The 14,782-nt window shown below is 37.6% G+C and overlaps 1 protein-coding gene and 1 non-coding gene across 2 annotated transcripts in view; both read left to right on the forward strand.

Moving 5' to 3' along the window:
* GRIN3A (glutamate ionotropic receptor NMDA type subunit 3A) overlaps positions 1-14,782 on the forward strand; it is a 195,724-nt gene that overhangs the window by 92,152 nt on the left and 88,790 nt on the right. The window lies entirely within an intron of this gene.
* LOC111819725 (U6 spliceosomal RNA) lies at positions 12,845-12,948 on the forward strand. The gene has a single exon (XR_002823295.1). It is a non-coding gene; the product is annotated as a U6 spliceosomal RNA (small nuclear RNA).

The following is a 14,782-nucleotide window of genomic DNA, read 5'->3' on the forward strand; positions in this document are numbered from 1 at the left end:
TAATAAGATTGCTGCAGGTAACAAGGAAACAGAACTTCTGGTAAATTATATATCTCAGGAAAATATTGGATAGATTTGAGAAAAAAAAAAGCAAACTTAGAGGTCCATGGGCTTCATTTCACTCTTGTGGAGGATGAATAGGTGGTAGAATAAGACCACCTTTCTTACGCAAAAGAGCAATCTCTTCCTTCAGGGCTAAAATCCTTTCTGCCTGGACTTGGATCAACTTAGTGACCTTCTCTTTTGCCACAATATCTGCTTTCTGAGGGCCCTGGAAGGCATTGCCCTGCTGGTTCTGTAGCGTATTCAATTGAGAATCAAGTTTCTTCCTTAGAATACATAAATCATTCATTTGATGAAGCTTTTTTGTGTGTCCTTTTGTCTTCCCATCACATTTGAGCAATCCTTTCCTACCAGGGCAGGGAGATGCAAAATGGAATAAGTGAATAAGAAAGGAAATAGAGAAAGAAAAATGAGTGTCCAAATTTGATCAAAGCCATAAGGCAAATGGAGCAATACACACATATGATAATACAATCAGAGGTCAATATGAAAATGCAATCAGAAGCACTGTGTTAAGTCTTGTTTAATTAAACACATGAGTGTAAGCATGCTCAAGGAAAAAAGACTGGTTTAAACTTAGGAAAATAAAGGTAAATTTCAAGGTAACAACAAAGGAAGCTAACAAACTTACCCACCAAAAAAAAAAAGAAGAAGAAAAAATACTCAATAAACACAAAATCAACAGTAATGAAAGAAATGAAAATAAAACTCATAAAAAAAAGAACTCAGCACAGAAAATTAACTGGAACAAAGAAACTTTCAACACTGCTTTAAAAAAAAAAAAAAACAAATTGACAGCAGTAAACTCATACTCATACCTTTCAATAATTACAGTCAATGTAAATGGCTTAAATGCACAAGTAAACAGACAGAGAGTGGCAGAATGGATTAAAAAACATGATACATCTATATGCTGTCTACAAGAGACACACATTAGACACAAAGACATAAACTAAAATTCAAAAGATGGAAAAAATATATCAAGCAGATAATAAGCAAAAAAAGGGCAGGAGTGACAATATTAATCTCCAATAAAATAGACTTTAAAGCAAAATCCACCATAAAGGATAAGGAAGGGCACTATATAAGGAAGGAAACCATCAATACACCAGAAGGATACAACCATAATAAATATACACGTGCCCAATGACAGAGCTTCAAAATATGTAAAACAAATTCTAATAGGATTGAAAAGAGAAATAGACAGCTCCACAATAATAGTAGGAGATTTCAACACACTACTTCTGATGAAGGACAGAACATCTAGAAAGAAACTCAATAAAGATACAGAAAATCTAAATGCCACAATCAACCGACTTGATCTCGTAGACATATACAGAACACTCCACCTAACAGCAGCAAAGTATACATTATTTTCTAGAGCACATAGAACATTCTGCAGAATAGACCAAATTTTAGGCCACAAAGCAAGCCTTAACAAAATCTAAAACATCGAAATAATACAAAGCATCTTCTCTGATCACAACACCATAAAAGTTGACATCGGTAACAATAATAACAAGGGAAAAAATTAAATACATGGAAAGTGAAGAACACCTTGCTTAAAAACTACTGCGTAATAGAAGAAATCAAGGATGGAATTTTTTAAAAAATCATAAAATTAAATGAGAATGAAAACATTTCTTACCAAAACCTTTGAGACAGAGCAAAAGCAGTGCTTAGAAGTCAATTTATAGCAATGAACAGACCCATCAAAAAAGAAGAAATGGCCAAAATCAAAACATTAACACTACAATTCGAACAATTAGAAAAAGAGCAGGAAAAGAAGCACACAGTCACCAGAAGAAATTAAATAATAAATATTATAGAAGAAATAAATGAAACAGAGAACAGAAAAACAATAGAAAGAACAAAAAAGAACAGAAGTTGGTTCTTTGACAGGATCAGCAAATTGACTAATCATTGGCCAAATTGACAAAAGAAAAACAGGAGAGAAATCAAATAACCTGAATAAGAAATGAGATAGGTGATACCACAACAGAATAAACTAAAATAAAAAGGATCATAACAGAGTACTACAAACAATTGTACTCCAATAATTCAAAAACAGAGAAATGGATAAATTTCTAGAAACACACTACATACCTAAACTAACACAAACTGAGGTAGAAAAACTAAACAGACCCATAACAAAAGAAGAAATTGAAGATGTAATCTAAAAAACTCCCAACAAAAAAAACCCTGGCTCAGACAGCTTCACAGGAGAATTCTACCAAACTTTCAGAGAAGAACTCACACCAATACTACTCAAACTATTTCAGAGCTTAGAAAAGGAAGAAATACTCCCAAATCCATTCTATAAATCCATCATAACCCTGCTACCAAAGCCAGGAAAAGACAGCACCAAAAAAAAATAAGGAAAACTACAGACCAGTATCCCTCATAAATATAGAAGCAAAAATTCTCAACAAAATTCTAGCCAATAGAATTCAATAGCATATCAAAAATATAATACATCATGGCCAAGTGGGACTCAAACCAGATATGTAAGGAAGGTTCAACATTAGAAAAACAATCAACATAATCCACCACATAAATAAAACAAAAGAATCACATCATCATCTTGATCGACAAAGAAAAGGCATTTGACAAAGTCCAACACCCATTCCTGACAAAAAACTCTCAGCAAAATAGGAATAAAAGGAAAGTTCCTTGACATAATAACAAAATCAACAGCCAACATCATTCTTAATGGAGAGAGGCTGAAAACCTTCCCCTTGGGAATAGGAACAAGACAAGGATGCCCTTTATCACCACTCTCATTTAACATTGTGCTGGAAGTCCTAACTAAGAGCAGCAAGGCAAGAAAAAGAAATAAAGGGCATCCAAATAGGCAAGGAAGAGGTAGAACTATCCCTATTCACAGATGGTATGATTCCATACATAGAAAACCCTGAAGAATTCATTAGAAAGCTACCAGAACTAATAGAAGATTTCAGCGAGGTAGCAGGATACAAGATTAACATTCAAAAATCAGTTGCATTCCTCTTCACCAACAAAGAGAACCTTAAAAAGGAAATCAGGAAATCAGTAACGTTTACAATAGCCCCCAAGAAGATAAAATACTTAGGAATAAATCTCACCAGGGACATAAAAGACCTATACAAAGAAAACTTCAAAACACTACTGCAAGAAACCAAAAGAGACATACATAAATGGACAATCATACCACATTCATGGATAGGAAGACTCAACATTGTGAAAATGTCAATACTACCCAAAGCGATCTACAGATATAATGAAATCCCAATTCAAATTCCAACAGCATTCTTTAATGAGATGGAGAAACTAATCACCAACTTTATATGGAAAAGGAAGAGGACCCAGATAAGTAAAGCATTACTGAAGAAGAAGAACAAAGTAGGAGGCCTCACACTACCTGATCTTAGAACCTACTATACAGCCACAGTAGTCAAAACAGCCTGGTACTGGTACAGTGACAGGCACATAGACCCGTGAAACAGAATTGAGAAGCCTAATGTAAATCCATTCATCTATGAGCAGCTGATATTTGACAAAGGCCCAAAATCCATTAAATGTGGAAAAGACAGTCTCTTTAACAAATAGTGCTGGTATAACTGGAAATCCATCTGTAGAAAAATGAAACAAGATCCATACCTCACACTGTACACAAAAACCAATTCAAAATGGATCAAAGACCTAAATATAAAACCAAAAAGATAAAGAGCATAGAGAAAAGATAAATGGAACAACGTTAGGGTATAAATAGAATACAAACCATAACTAACAATGAAACCGGATAACTAGGAGCTCCTAAAAATTAAACACTTATTCTCATCAAAAGACCTCACCAAAAGAGTAAAAAGAGAACCTTCAGACTAGGAAAAAACTTTTGGCTATGATATATCCAACAAGGGTCTTATCTCTAAAATCTACTAAATACTTCAACACAGCAACAACAAAAAGTCTAATAATCCAATTTAAAAATGGGCAAAAGATATGAACAGACACCTCACCAAAGAAGACATTCAGACAGCTAGCAGATACATGAAGAAATGCTCCTGATCATTAGCCATTAGAGAAATGCAAATAAAAACTGCAATGAGATACCATCTCACCCCAGAATACTGGCACTAATGAAAAAAAGAGAAAATAATCAATGTTGAAGAGGTTGCAGGGAGATTGGGACTTTTACACACTGCTGGTGGGAACGTAAAATGGTACAATCACTATGGAAAACAATATGGCTCCTCCTTAAAAAACTAGAAATAGAAATACCGTATGATCCAGCAATTCCACTCCTAGTAATGTATGCTAGAGAAATAAGAGCTGTTATGTGAATAGACATATACACAGCTGTGTTCATTGCAGCACTATTCACAATAGCAAAAAGATGTAAACAACCAGAATGCCCATCAACAGATGAATGGATAAACAAATTATGGTACACGCACATAGTGGAATCCTATGCAATGATAAATAACTGATGAATCCTCGAAACATCTCAACATGGATGAATCTAGAGGGTGTTATGCTAAGTGAAATAAGTCAATCACAAAAGGACAAATATTGTATGAGAACACTATTATAAAAACTCAAGAAAATGTTTACACACAGAAAAAAAAATCTTTGATGGTTACGAGGGTGGGAATGGGTGGGGAGGGCAAATCACTAACTAGATAGTAGACAAGTGTCAACTTTGGTGAGGGGAAAGACAGCACACAGAATGGGGGATGTCAGCACAACTTGACCAAGAAAAGTCATAGAAGTTTCCTAGACACATCCAAACACCTTGAGGGACCAAGTTACTGGGACTGAGGGCTGGGGACCATAGCCTTGGGGGACATCTAGTTCAATTGGCATAACATAGCTCATGAAGAAAATGTTCTACCTCCTGCTTTGGTGAGTAGCATCTGGGGTCTTAAAAGCTTGCAAGCAGCCATCTAAGGTACCTCTCTTGGTCCCATCGTGTCCAGGGCAAAGGAGAATGAAGACAACCAAAGAAACAAGGAAAATATTAGCCCAAAGTGCTAAAGGACCACATGAAACACAGCTTCACCAGCCTGAGCCTAGAAGAACTAGATGGTGCCTGGCTACCACCACCAACTGCTCTGACAGGTTTCACAACTGAGGGCCCCGGACAGAGCGAGAGAAATTGTAGAACAAAATTCAAATTCACACACACAAAAATATCAGACTTACTGGTCTGATGGAGACTGGAGGAACCCCCGAGACTACGGCCCCCGGACACCTTGCTAACTCAGTACTGAAGCCATTCCAGAGACCCACTTTTCTGACAAAGATTAGACAGGCTTAGAAAACAAACAATAACATACAGGAGGAACATGCTTCTTAGTTCAATCAGCTATATAAGACCAAATGGCCTACTCCTGCCCCAAAGCAAGACAAGGCAGGAAAGGACAGGAAAACTAGATGAATGGACATGGGGATCCCAGGGTGGAAAGGTTGAGAGTGCTGTCACATTTCGGGAATTGCAACCAATATCACAAAACAATATTAGTATGAATTTTTGAATGAGAAACTAACTTGAGCTGTAAACTTTCACCTGAAGCACAATAAAATTAAAAAAAAAAAAAAGAAAACCCTATGGAGCACATTCTACTCTGACACACACGGGTTGTCATGAGTCAGAATCAATTTGATGGCAACTGGGTTGAATTACAGTGAAGGAAAATACCACATAATCTGAGAGCCTCGAAGGAGACCTGATCTGAATGGAGAGTCAGAGCCCTCATGGGAAAAAGGTCTGAGCTGAGATCTGAAGGAGGTAAATAGGCTACCACAGGAGTGTTAGGAAGCATTTCATGGTGACGTGGCAGCATGTGCAAAGGCCCCAAGACTGGAAGGTGAGGGATGTAATCCTGACCACTCCATTATGAGCTAATAGATTAGAGAGTCAGGAAAAGGAGAACAAGAATAGGCCATGTAACAAGGTACAGAATTTTGTACACAGAAATTCTAGAAAGAAAATTTCTCAAAACAAGAGAAGTCCAAGAAATACTATAGTCTGGGAAGAGCCACACTTCCCAAAGTCTCCGTGTGCTTCCAGATAGAAAACATAATGGGAGAAACATCCCATTCGCTGTGGCAACAAAACGTCATAATAACCATGGAAGGATCCTCTATAATTATTGTGTTAGAAGGAACATAGTTTTTTTAAAGTACTAAGACATAAAAGATTATTTGGATAAAATAAACTGCCATATTACCAAATTGGAAGACTGAATATTTAATAGATGTCAGATTTTCCCTTGGTTAGTTATAGGTTTCAGAAAATTCAATCAAAATTCCAAAGGTTTTTTTGTTTGTTTGTGGCTAACTCTTGAAAATGAATATGGTAAAGTTAACCTGAAAAAAAGAAGAAAAATCAAAGGATTTGTTCTTCTAGACTTTGAAATACTTAATATGAGTAATAATAACAGAAATATAACATTTATTTACCAAACCCTATGTGCCACGCACGGTTGTACTTGAATTTAATATAGTACCACCTCCCTTTAAGTAGTTATGAAGATTAAATAAATACATAAAGCATAAATACATAATTCCCTGTCTAGTGACTGACTACTAGGAATCACAGCATAATAATAATAATAGCAATGATTAAAAATCTTGTCAGATTTCAATACCACTATTAATTATATCTATCTTGAATTACTTTCTTTCTGTTTTTCACTTTGTCTCTTCCGCCATCCCCCCTTCTCTCTCAGTCTTTCTCTCTCTCATTGCCAACGTGAACTGGTTAATGACAAGATTCCTTTTTTGAGCTTACTTCTAGAAAGTTTAGAGACAAATTTCTTGCCCATCCATAGCAGATTTATACCAATAATCATTGTGGTATGCATTTTAAGCATTATTCCTGGCTTCACTTTGTTTCTTTTTCTTGGTTTGCCCTATTTTAATTTATGCTATCTTGTGTTTTATGTGCATGGTGGCACAATGACTAAGTACTTGGCTGCTAATTGAAAGGTCGGCCCACCAGCACCTCCATGGGAGAAAAAACCTGGTGATCTACCCCCATAAAGATTTAAAAAAAAAAAAAATCAAACCCATTGCTGTGAGTCGATTCTGACTCACAGCGACCCTATAGGAAGATTTACGGGACAGTTCTACTCTGTCATATAAGGTTGCTGTATGAATCAGAATCAACTTGACAACACACAACGATATAAGCTGCCTAAAATCTTTTCAGAAACAGAGCCAGGTATACATTGAGTAATGTTAAAATCAAATAATAAATAAAAAATATTAACAGCAATTCAGAAAAGAAATAAAATTGACCAATAATTATAAAAAATACTAAATCTTACTTGTAATCCAAGAGATGCTAATTTAAATAGTAATGAGATGGTATTTTTACCTATCAAATTAGTAATCTTTTATTGATAGTTGTCAATCTTGGTGAAAGAGCATTAAGACTGGCACCAGCATACACTGCTATTGGAAGGATAAGTTAGTACAAAATGTTCATAAATCAATTTGGCCATTTGTATCAAGAGCCTTAAAAGGGTTTGTGCTCTTTCACCCTTAACTTCCACTTCTAGGAATCTGTCCAAAAGAAATAATTTAATATGTGGACAACAATTTATTGCAAAGATTCACTGCAGTCTTACTCAAAATAGCAAAAATGTGGAAATCTGTAAATGTTCAATAATAGCACAATAAATAAATCGTAACATTCCTATGTGCTATAAAAATGCAGCCACTAGAGATGATTTTGAAGAGCTTTTAAGATATCAAATATAATGTTAAGTGAAAAGTCGAAATACAAAACTGTATACTATATTTCCAATTTTGTAATATACATATGTAATACTATAAAGAGAAGTGAGTGGAAGGAAATATAACGCAATGTTAACAGCACTGATACCTGGACAAGAAATATTTATTTCATTTGTCAACTCCGTATTTTCTACAAGGTTCATGCATTGCTTTTGTAATCAAAGAGTGCATAATAAGCCAAGTAAGAATGAGAATAATTCAGAATGAAACAATAGTCACACAGCAGCATTAGTTCCACATGTACTCTTGCTTTCTGCAGCCTTCCAAATCCAGGGAGAATGAATACCTCAGTGGGTAGCACTCCCAGGGTAAAACGGCTACACCTTAAAAGTACTATGCTGTCCAGAGACCTTTCATTCCTACCCAGTTTATTCTCTTTGTAGTACTTAATGCAATCTGTAATTGTCATGTTAATCTATGTGTTTACTTGTTAACTGTCCCAGTTTATCTGTCTTGCTCACCACTGTATCCTCTGAGCCTAGCACAAAATTGAGTGAACAGTAAATGTTACTCAGTAAATGCTGTTAAATTGATAAATGAATGAAAAATGGCAGCATCATTGGAGTAAGGTACAGCCTTCTGCAGTGATTAATTTGAAAATCCATGCTTCTGATGTAACAGTTCAAAACTATTCTCATACTATGAGCTATGGAATGAATAGAAGGAAGGTCCAGGAGGGAACAATGTAGCAGGTGCAAAGGGCAGAGTCCTAGTATAGGACATATGTAAGTTTGATGTCTGGCTCAAATCACATGCTAGCTGTGTCACATTTGGCAAGTTAGCCTCTGTGCCCTCTTTTGAGAGGATTGCAGGAGAAAATGGATATGAACTATCTAGCTGAAGTATTGATTCCATCCTCCGCTAGATTACAAACTTCATAAAAGTAGAGACCAGCTCTCTCTTATACACCTGTATCCCTAGGGCCTAAGCATACACAACCCCTCAATTAGGTAATAACTGGGTAAATAAATGGACCTGATTGTTAGGCCAAGGAGGAGTGGTTAACATGAAACCGGTAAGATAGAGGCAGAGGGTGGACGCACCGCTTACTTGCAGCTGCAGGGGAGAGCCATGTGAATTCCAAATTATATCCAAGAGTGACCCAAAGTGTTTGTGTCATGAGATTGTGTATGAGCAGATCATCAAAGCAAAGAAAGCTGAGGACGACGAGACCCATAGTGGAGTCCAGGGTCAGAGATGTAGGATGCTTGAGTAGGAAGGCACTCTGGGGGACTATGAGGCAGATAATGCTGACCTAGCCTAGGTCATTCTGGGTCTCCGGCAGTAGATCAGGGGATTGGGTCTGATCCATTTAGTGGCCCAGTATGGATCAGACTCACAGTACAAGATAATTAGTACAAGTTGAAAAATTTGGATATTCCCTTTCCTTCCTGAATGTTCTCCAATTCAAGGAACTTTAGAATTTGCTAATTTAGGTTGATTAATGGAAACTGAACAAATAAGCATGTGATCTGTTTATTTCCTCACCTACTTCCAAAATAATTTTGAGATGGCATCTTTATAGAATTTTTTAAATAACTGCAGTTTTGTTACTTTGAAATAGATACAGTAATTCATAGTAACTGCAGTAAAGTGTTTTCAATTAGGCACCATGCTGAGTTTGCTTTAATGAATGTCTAATATCACTTCCTTCATTTGAATACAAACAAAGAATGTACCAATTCTACACATTTTTCTCTTCAATTAAGGGGAAATTGGTTTATAACTGTGTTTACATTATTAATCTGTTCAGCAAGCACTATCTATAGATACAGAGTAGATACTTTATAGGCCACCAAAATATGTCATGTATCTTATGTAATTATAAGCAATTGTTAGTATTGTTAGTATACAGGAGTCCCTGGGTGGCGCAAAGTGTTAAGAGCTCAACTACTAGCATAAAGGTTGGCAGTTCCAACCCACCCGCAGTCTCCTCAGAAGACAGGCCTGGTGATCTGCTTCTGAAAGGTCACAGCCTTGAAAACTCTATGGAGCAGTTCTACTCTGCACACACACGGTCGCCATTAGTTGGAATCAACTCGACAGCAACTAACAACAACAAAATCAGTATACATGTCTACTGACTATGTGTTCACACACATTTATGGTGTTTAAAAAGTTAATGCAGATAAAATGGATGCACGCATTTGAAATTAGGGAGAACTAAGTTAATGATGATTTGTTCTGGGAAGGATCTCATCTTCATGCTCAGTAAGTATGTGTATATGTGTAAGAAGTTGCAGGCAGTCCCTAAAGGGCTCATTTTATATCTAAAATACATAGTTTAGTTCCACAAACACAATGACAATTATGTTAAACGGATTTTTATGATTCAGTCTCAGTTTGACCTTTGATCCTTTACCAGATCAGGGAGCTAGTGTGATCCATCCACCAGCACATTCAATGGCAAGTCATGAATTTTAACTGTGAGTTCAGCTCCGCTGTGAGCTCAGTCTGGGAATCTGGGCCACTTAGGGGTCAGTTTTCCTAACTGCAACAGGATACAAGCTTGTTCCCCCAATTGCACAGACATGTATACCATATACTTGATGTTATTCACAGCTTAAGCTCAGAAAGACATTTTGTCAGGATCTATTAATATTTTTCAAAGAAATGCACTTACTATGACATTTCATCAGGAAGCTGCTGCCTAAAAAATGTCAAATGCCAGAATATTTTAGCAGTACCAACCAAAACAGAACCTATCAATGTCTCCTTAAATTATATTTGAACTAGGGTTTTTTTTTCATGCATAATCTGAAGACATAAAATTAATAGAAATTATTCTATTGGCAAATAAGAATGCAAGTGAATATAGTCATATAAATATGTGTATCTCCTGGGGTGCATTTAAAATGATGACCAACCAGCCCACTTAGTTTGTAATAAGACCATAGATATAATTTCAGAAACACCAACTAAAAATATCCATGTCAATAAATAATGATAATAAGAAGAGTATTTATTGAATATCTGCTATGTCCCAGGGACTAGGCTAATTGCTTTGCATGGATTTTTTTCTCATTTCAAACTTACCGTACCAACACAGATAGGAAACTAGGCTTAACGAAGTGAAGTAACCTGTCCACAGTCATCCAGCTAATAAATAGTAAAGGCAGGATTCCTGTGCAGCAATATCTGGCCACCAAGGAGTGTTCCTACTCAGTATCTCATTTACGCATACAGCAAGAAAGTCCTCCCCAGCCTGACTTATTCCAACCAGCCTTTCCCCACCCTTGCACTTGGGCTGGGAAAGCTGTTCACACCACGAAGATAACTCAAGGGCAGAGACTGCTGCTGAGGCTGTGCACACACAGTGAAATTGTGCACACACAGTGTATGATTGAGTGTGGGGTGAAGGAGCAGGAAAGACACAGACCCAGGAAGAATGAACACCCACTCCATCACTACCATCACTATCACTACCACCCTGCCCAGGGAAGTGCTGTAGCAAGATGTCCTTCTGGACACTTCATAAATAAGAAGAGGGACTTATTTGTCTGCATAGTATCTTCCATCTACCACAGTTTCAGATGGTACCCCACTCCCCTGCCACCACTCTCTGTGAAATGGCAGAAACTTTTCTCCTTTTCCCCCACCATTGTTATTGTTGAGTGCCATCGAGTCGGTTCCAACTCACTGCGACCCCAGGTAACAGAGTAGAACTGCCTCATAGGGTTTCCTAGCTGTAATCTTTACAGGAGCAGATCGCCACATCTTTCTCCTGAGGAGGTACTGGGTGAGTTCAAACTGCCAACCTTTAGGTTGGTAGCTGAACACTCAACCGTCATGCCACCAAGACTCCTTTCCCCAGCCACTAGAAATCTCCAAATGAAGCTGGAGTTTTTGTAACCAGTTTGAGTGTAAAAACTCTGGTGCCAATTAATCTCCAACTGTTAAATCCCTCATATCATTAACCTACTCTATCTTCAGCACCACTTATGCTTGACTCACATAAATTTTGTTCAAAGCATTAAATCAGAACCTTCATCAAGATATTGTTTATGATATAGAAAGGCTAAAAACAACATATAATCATTAAGAAAGGATTGGTTAAACAAAACACAAAACATTCGTTGGAATATAGTGTTGCTGTTTTAAAAAGAAATGAGCTAGATGTGTACTGTCAAGTAAAAAAGTAGATTATACAAAATACGTATGTAAAATAAAGTAGTATGTAAAAATTCTACTAACTTTTTTCACATATACAAAACTCTGCTAAACATTTTGGTTTTACTGAATTAGCCCTCATGTAAAAGGGCTGCCCACCAATAGGATATAATGATATCAGAGGCACTTCAAATCTCTCTTCCTGCCACAGGTCCTGAAATTCCCCTAACAGCCATTTGTTTGTAATAAGAAAATTTTTTCAGAAGGCCCCTATATACACTACATACATTTCAAAATAAGATCAATGTTCCTGAAAGGGGCAAGACTTCTGTTGATGCCTATGTGGATTTTTAATTTAAACTAGATGATTCTGCTAACACAGAGAACAAGGAGAATATGTCCCACTGAACAGTGTGATGAATTTGAGAGAAGACACCAAACATTAAGCTTTTGGAAAAAGAGATCAAAGGGGAAGGTAGCCAATGTGGCTTCCTGCCTAGACTCAGTTCCGTATCACTCTCTACCTCTCCTAGCTAAAGCCACTTCTCCCTCACATTCAGGCACAGCCCTCCCCCTTACCTTTCCCCTCAACCAGATTCAGGAACTAATTCTATTCTCCTTCAGGGAGAATTTGAAATGCTCTGTCTAGATCCTTGCTCCTCAGAAGTATGGTCCTAGGACCAACAATTTCAGCATCACTGGGAGCTTGTCAGAGCCCTCGTGGTGCAGTGGTTAAGAGCTCAGCTGCTAACCAAAAGTTCAGCAGTTTGAATCCGCCAGGCGCTCCTTGGAAACCCTATGGGGCAGTTCTACTCTGTCCTATCGGGTCGCTGAGTCAGAATCGACTCGATGGCAGTGGGTTATGGGAGCTTGTTAGAAATGCAGAGTGCTCACGTCAGCAGCACATATGCTGAAAGTGGAACAATACAGAGGTTAGCATGGCCCCTGCACAAGGATGAGACGCAAATTCATGAAGCGTTCCATATTTTTTGTCACATTATAGGTATTACTACTAGGGTCACGTAACAATATGTGTATAAATTTTTGTATGAGAAAATAACTTGACCTGTAAACTTTCACCTAAAGCACAATTTAAAAAAAAATTACAAATCTTAAAAAGAAAGAAAAGCAGAAACTCAGGCCCCATTCCAGACCTATTGAACTAGAATCTGTGTTTTAACAAGATCCCTGAGTGTTTCATTTGCACAACAATTTAAGAAGCACTGCTGTAGGTCAATTCCCACATGACCCAGCTTCAGATCATTCTTGCTGCTGGCTGCACTCTTAATTTACCCTTGAATCAGTGACACGTTCCAGGAATAAACTTTATCTTTGCTGCTGCTGTGTTGTTGTGTAGTTGCTGTCAAGTCAGCCCTGACTCATGGTGACCCCATGCACAATGGAACAACACGCCGCCCAGCCCTGCACCATCCCCTTGGTAGGCTGTGGATTAGACCCTTATGACTTACGAGGTTTTCACTGGCTGATTTTCAGAAGTAGATGACCAGGCCTTTTTTCTTAGTCCACCTTAGTCGGGAAGCTCTGCTGAAACCTGTTCACCATCATAATAACACGAAGCCTCCACCGACAGATAACGCATAAGGTGCAGTGTCTGGGAATTAAACCCAGCTCTCCCACATGGAAGGAGAGAATTCTACCACTGAACCACCATGCTGCAAACTTTATCTTACTTCTTATAATTGGCTTCATGCTCTATTAACAAGTTCAGTGTTCCAGTGACTTCCAGACTGCGATCCTGCTTAGCTCTGGCTTTCTCCCACCACTTAGAAGATGCTTTGATTCAGAGCCCCAGCCACCCAACTATAATTTTAGTACAGCTGGTAAACTTCTGGATAATGAACCTATACAGTTCTCTTCATTGTCCACCCAGAATTCTCCCCACCCCACTGTCAAACCAATCTATACTATTTTCATGCCTTCTAGCCAAACTAGCAACACACCAATCCATCCTCTCAAAAGTTTTAGCAAAGAGTCACTGGTCTCCCTCACTGCAAAGAGGTTCTTCCCTGTCTCGCTTTGCAAGCCTTTTTACTCTTGCTCTTTTATCTGTGGAAAGAGTAGCAAGCTTATCAGCTTCATCACTGAGCCATTATTAACGCATTTCTCACCTTGCAGTTCACATCTTGGAAATCAGTTGAAAAATCACTGTCTGCAGCAAATCCAGAGGAATGAAAGGTGCTGCCCCTCTATTCACATAATTTTACCACAGGTACTCTTTGACATGGCTTCTCATCTACAGTGGGGTACTGAAAGAGGAAAAAGTGTTACAGATAAGAAATACATGCTTGTATTCCTGATCGCGTGATTTTCTTTGCATTTTTACATTCTTGTAGAAAATGACTATTTTGCTTCACTAATATGACAAATAATAATGACACATACCATTTATAAAGGCTTTCACTGCTTCCTGAGCACTTTCATTCCAGGACTTCAGTTTATCCCACAAATCTTCAATAGGCAGAAAAGACATTTAGTAGAGGAGGAGAGTGAGGCTCAGAGGGATTAAGTGATTTTTCCAAAGTTCAAGCTGCTAATTGAACCCAAGTATCATAATTCCAGGTCACCACAATTTTTGATTACAATATGCTGCCTCGTATTAAACTATATTAAAAAAACCTAAGCGTTCAAGGATAGAAATTCTCCTGGTTCCCAAAGCTTTCCTCGGCATTTCAAGGGTTTAGTTTGAGAAAAATAATCATCAGAACAAATGCATAATATGTTCATTTAACTGCTGCTCAAAACATATCCAGTACTTGTGATTTACTGTTGATTTTTAGATGGTTTAACTTTCAGAAGCTGAATA

The sequence above is a fragment of the Trichechus manatus genome, unplaced genomic scaffold (genome assembly GCF_000243295.1).
Source record: "Trichechus manatus latirostris isolate Lorelei unplaced genomic scaffold, TriManLat1.0 scaffold00016, whole genome shotgun sequence".
Lineage (NCBI taxonomy): Eukaryota > Metazoa > Chordata > Mammalia > Sirenia > Trichechidae > Trichechus > Trichechus manatus.